The sequence below is a fragment of the Glycine max genome, chromosome 20, assembly GCF_000004515.6.
Source record: "Glycine max cultivar Williams 82 chromosome 20, Glycine_max_v4.0, whole genome shotgun sequence".
NCBI lineage: Eukaryota > Viridiplantae > Streptophyta > Magnoliopsida > Fabales > Fabaceae > Glycine > Glycine max.
Window position 1 is genome coordinate 4418657 of NC_038256.2, and position 5961 is coordinate 4424617.

The window sequence follows — 5961 nt, forward strand, 5'->3', positions numbered from 1 at the left end:
AAAGAACAAGCATAGCTAGGTTCCTTAGTGGGCTTAATATGGAAGTGAGGGACAAGGTTGAAATCCTTCCATATAGGGACCTAAATGAGCTAGACCAACTTTGTATAAGAGTGGAGCAACAACTTAAAAGAAAGCTTTCTTCAAAATCTTATGGCTTTCACTCTTATACAAGGAAGGACCAAGCCCAAGGAATTTTGGGGGCTACACCTTCAAAAGCCAAGGAAGATAAAGGTAAGACCATAGAGAAATCTACCCCTAAGACTAGTTCCCAAGCAAGGACTAGCAACATTAAATGCTTCAAATGTCTTGGGAGAGGTCACATTGTCTCTCAATGCCCCACAAAGAAAACCATGATTATGAGGATCAAGACATATATAGTAGTCAAGAGGAGACTACTTCTTCCCCTTCTTCTAGTGGAAGTGAAGATGAAGTAAGGGGTGAAGAGTCTAGTGAGGAAGTCTACTCCCATGAAGAAGGTGACCTCCTAATGGTTAAAAGGCTCCTTGGAGGTCAATCTTGTGATCTATCTCAATCCCAAAGAGAAAACATCTTTCATACAAGATGCAAAATTTTAGATAAAACTTGTTCTCTCATTGTGGATAGTGGATCTTGATGCAATTGTTGTAGCACAAGATTAGTTTCCAAGTTGAACCTCACTATCATTCCCCACCCAAAACCTTATAAACTTCAATGGCTCAATGAGCAAGGGGAAATGATAGTTAACCAACAAGTGAAGGTACCTTTTTCCATTGGGACATATAAGGATGAAGTTAATTGTGATATAGTTCCCATGGAGGCAGGGCATATTCTTTTAAGAAGGCCATGGAAATTTGATAGGAAGATCATTTACAATGGCCTAACTAATGAGATTACCCTCACCTATCTTGGCACTAAATTTATGTTGCATCCTCAAACACCTTCACAAGTAGCTAAGGATCAAATACAAATAAAACTCAAATGGGATGAAGAAAAGAATAGAAAAAGAAAAGAAGAACAACCTTTAATGGTTGATGAGGAGTGTAAGGAGGTAAGTGTCTCTTCTAAGAGGTTAGCTAAGAAGGAAAGTAATTCTGCAATAAAGATAAACATTAAAGAAACTTCCCTTCTTAGACAACCTCCACATCTTCTCCTTTGTAAAAGAACACTTGTTAGCACTATCATACCTCTTGAGCTTAAGGTTATTCCTCAAGTAAAGGAGTTGTTGGATTAGGATTTAGTTCGTAAGAGCTTAAATCCTTATGATTTGTTGGTGCCCAAAATAAGTATTATGAGGCACCGAATCCCTAACATAGGTGGTATGATGAATGTGTTAAGTGGTGCAACCCTTTTTTGTAAAATCACCCATGCATCCAACATCTTCATGATTCACATACATAGGGACTCATAGGTAGGTTTGTTGTTATTTTTGGTTTCAATACAAACCTAGGTGCTCATATGGGACACCTTAAGTTTGTTGTACTTTTTGGTAGGAATAATCAATATGAAAATACAGAAAAAGGTATGTTTTATTGCATTACTTCCCTTAATTTTTAAAATAGTGATCAAGAGGTTCCCATGGACCCTAAGAGAATAAAGGTCATTCCTGAGTGGCCCACTCCACCAAGTATAAGGGAAATTTGAGGCTCCTATGACTTAACAAACTTTTACAAAAGGTTTGTCCTATATTTTTCTATACTTGTAGCACCACTCATTGAGTTGGTGAGGAACCATGTTCTCTCATAGGAAAATGCCCAAGAAAGAGGTTTTCAGACCTTACCCTACTCTAACATACCCAACACCACTAATATATATGTTTTTATTCTTTTTACATGTGTTGAGGGAAGAAGCCAAGAGTTTCAAGAACCTCTGGATTTGAGGTCAAATCTTTTTCAAGGAGGAGGGGACAATGCAATTCTACCCCCCAAGGGTATTGGATAGAAGGCTCCAAGAAGATTAGACCAAAGATGCAGGAGAGGGCCCTAGAGTTCTCATGAGTCTTAGGGTAGATTTTGGGCTCATGGGCTAAGTATGAACCCACTTATCTTTGAACATATTAAATTAGGGTTTAATTATTTTTGGGCCTTGTATTTAGGGCTCCATAGTGTAGGGAGGGTACCCTAGTAATGTAGGATTTTTCAGCCCTTATATTTTCAAGCACCTAGACTAGTTTTTGTATTAAAGGTAGTTTTGTAATTTCATATGCATTAAGTGCACTATTTGATGTGTGTGTTGGGAGAGAAATTTAATTGAATTGGGAGAAGCCCAATCCAATTAAATTTTGGTCCAGCCTAAGAGGGAGGTGAGCATTTTCTTGTTACACCCCATTGCCACATCATATAGTCGCACTTTGTGCATATCCTTCATGCTTTACATGTCTCATGACACCTAAGTACACTTAGTGAAGAATCTTGGACTTGATCTTAGATTAGTGGGTTGAACCATAGCTAAAATTCACTAATCATAATTAGTGAAATTTTGGCTCCAAATTTGGCTCCACAAATTCAAAATCAAATTCAAGTGAATTCCCCTATAATTTTGTGTGACACTTAGGCTATAAATAGAGGTCTTGTGTGCGCATTTTTTCAACTGTGATCATTTGTAAAATTACACTTTAATGTTCAAACCTCATTAGAGATAAATTTTGTGTCTCCAATCACCTTTCCTTCTTCCCCATTTCGCTGTCATTGATCTTCAAGAAGCAAAGGACCTCATTGATGAAGAAGATCCAAGGCCTACAAGCTCTACATGGAGCTAAATCAAGGCTCATACATATGCTTTTTTAGGACCAGTTAACATAATCATGTGCATTATTCTTGCTACATTGAAAATCAAGATTTTGTAATTCTTCTGACTGGAAGTCGTACCTTAGCTCAGAAGTTGGCTAGAAAATTAGGATTGAATTCAACATTCCCTTACAAAGTATGATTTGAAGGCCAATAGGTATGTATATTAATTACTAAGGAAGCTTTTAACGTCGTTCTTTTTTTTTTTGTTTCTTTTCTCCTTAATATCCAAATAGTTTCTATGGAGTTATGCTTTTTTAGCTTATTCTTAACAAAAAAAGGCTACTCCTATTTTTTAAATATCCTTAAAGTTATGTTTGACATGAGTTCTTTTAAAAAGAAAAGAAAATGAAGAATCTGAGTCAAATGCCGCCTGATTAAAATCTTACAAATTTGAATTGGTAAGAAACCATTGTAGAAATATTGGTTTATAAGAGGTCAGAAGTCTTCATTGGATTGATTAGTGACTATATTTTTTGTCCATTATTAGTTAATGTGTAGATTTTTTTTTCTCTGAACCATATTATGTTTGCATTCACAACAATAGTAGAAAGCAATTTCTTTGGAAGTAGCACCATTTTTTAACATAATCCAAACTATATGTATTATACATTAGAAACTAATCCCAACTAATGAAACTTGTACTTTGATGTTACATGTGCTTTGAACCACTATGGGTGAAATTTGTAATTTAATTTCAATCAGATCCTTGCTGGTATAAGATGTTCAATTTTTTAATGATAATATTTTATTATTTTTTTTAAAAAAAAAAATAGATTCTAAGACGGTTCTTAGAAAAACCATCTTAGAACAGTACCCTTCTAAGACGGTTTTTGGGAAAACCGTCTTAGAATCCTCAAATCTTTTAACTTTTTTTTCTTTTTTAATAAAGACATTCTAAAAGAACCATCTTAGAATCATTTAAAAAAAATTAAAATTAGTAAAGATTCTAAGACGGTTATCTGAAAAACCGTCTTAACTACTTTCTAAGACGGTTTTTAATCCTTACTAATTTTAACTTTTTTTAAAATGATTTAGAATCATCTTAGAATGTGTACTTTCTAAGATAGTTTTTAGCTAACAATTGTCTTAAAAGGGTATCCTTTTCTAAGACGTATTTTTATGGAACCTTCGTTGAAAGTCAAGACTTTCAACGACTTTGGCTTCAAAGACGGTTCAAAACTGTCTTTGAATAAACGTTACAACCATTGCAGAAGGCCTTTTCCAGTAGTGAAACTTCCCCTAATTTGAGAATCCCTGTATATCATTCTCATTCAGTAACTTTTTTAAATAGTCTTAAGCGTTTGCATATGATTTGTTAAGAGTAAAAATGCCTTAGCTATTAGTGCTATACTAATCATCTAGTAATATGATTAACTTCAAGTAGAGTAACAAAGTATCTTTGAGATGTAGTGACAGTAGTGTCCTACCTTACCAGACTTTGACAGAACATTGAATGCATCTTCCTTAGTCATTTTGTTTTGATTTATAGCATTCCCAATCTCCTTTTAATCATGTCTCTTTTCAAGCACATACCTTTCAACCACTTACACAAATGCTTATTTCATAAAATAAATTTAAATAAACTATAAATAAGTTCTTACAAATAAAGACCTGGTTTTTTTTTTTTAAGTTTATTTAGTGTTTTTAGTAGACATCTTTATATGAGAGGTGAGAAAGACAATATAAAATATGCAAACATATTTAAGTCTTTCTTAAAAAGAAGTATTTAAGCCAAAAAGTAATATTTCAATTTAAATTTCCTACATGAATTATGTATTCTAATCTTAACCGTCCATGATGCAGATTTATCCATTTCACTATTTAACAATAATTAAAAAAAAAAGTGATATATCTAGAAAGCATATCAAATAAGAATTTCTACTTATTATTACAAAAAAATGAACTATACAGAGTTGAAATTAAAATTTAGTCGTGACATCATCAAATCATGCACATTTATCTAAATTAATAATACAAAACTATAATTTACATTTTTTTACAACAATGTTTCATTTTCATACCTTCCTTACATATGAAGTATGAAGTCAAGGAAAACTTAACAAAGAGAGAACATAATAAACAAGCACTGAACCACCTAATCTTTTCATAATAAAATAAATTAATATTATCGTTCTCAACCTCTACAAGGATTAATCATAATAACTAATCCAAAAAAATCAATTGAATATTATAATTGCTCTTTGTTTCCCCATTCAAACTTAGATAACTAAATCCAAAGTACTAAAATAGAAGTAAACATCATAAGATCATAGCAAAAGCAAACTCTAAGGAAAATAGAAACCCAAAAAATAGGAAAAGAAAGAAAGAGAAGAAGAAAGTGGACTCACAGTATTCCTTCTATGCTCTGCAACAATGACAACAAAAGCAACCAGATCAAGCACAAACACCACCACCAATAATAGAGATGAAGCTTGTAACAACCCATCTCGTCGCTACGATATCACCACTCTAAATCGCGAAAATTTCAATTTTTTAATTGAAAACTCCATTAATTTGCATATGAAAAATGAAATTAAATTTTTTACGATATACATTCACCAAACAAGGCACCATCACTTAAATGAATACATACATACATACATACATACATACATATATATATATATATATATATATATATATATATATATATATATATATATGTATATGTATATGTATAATAACTTGTTGGACAAGTGACCTCAATAACTTAAGAGGGGGGTGAATTAAGTTATAAAAATTTTCGACTAACAAGTTTTAATCTCCTCTTTAAATGATATATGATAGATTTAAAATACAGAATAAGCAGCAATCAATTTAATCGATATTCTTTAAACGTGTAAGACAGAATCAATTGCAATAAAATAAATGAGATAAGGGAAGAGAGAATTGCAAATTTGATTTATACTGGTTCGACCACTTCCCGTGCCTACCTTCAATCCCCAAGCAATCCACTTGAGATTTTCACTATCTTTGTAAAACTCTTTTACAACTTCTGAACCAATTAGGGATCCATCTCCCATGTGTTCAAGAGACAAACAGTCTCTTGATCACAACAAATCTTTTTCAGGAAGTACAGATGTTTTTCTCTCTTTTAGAGAAGATAATGCAAGTTGAAGATCTTAGAAGAATACTTAATTGATTTGCAAGTATTTGACCAATGTTTTGTTTTTGAGAGAATATGATAATAAGGTTA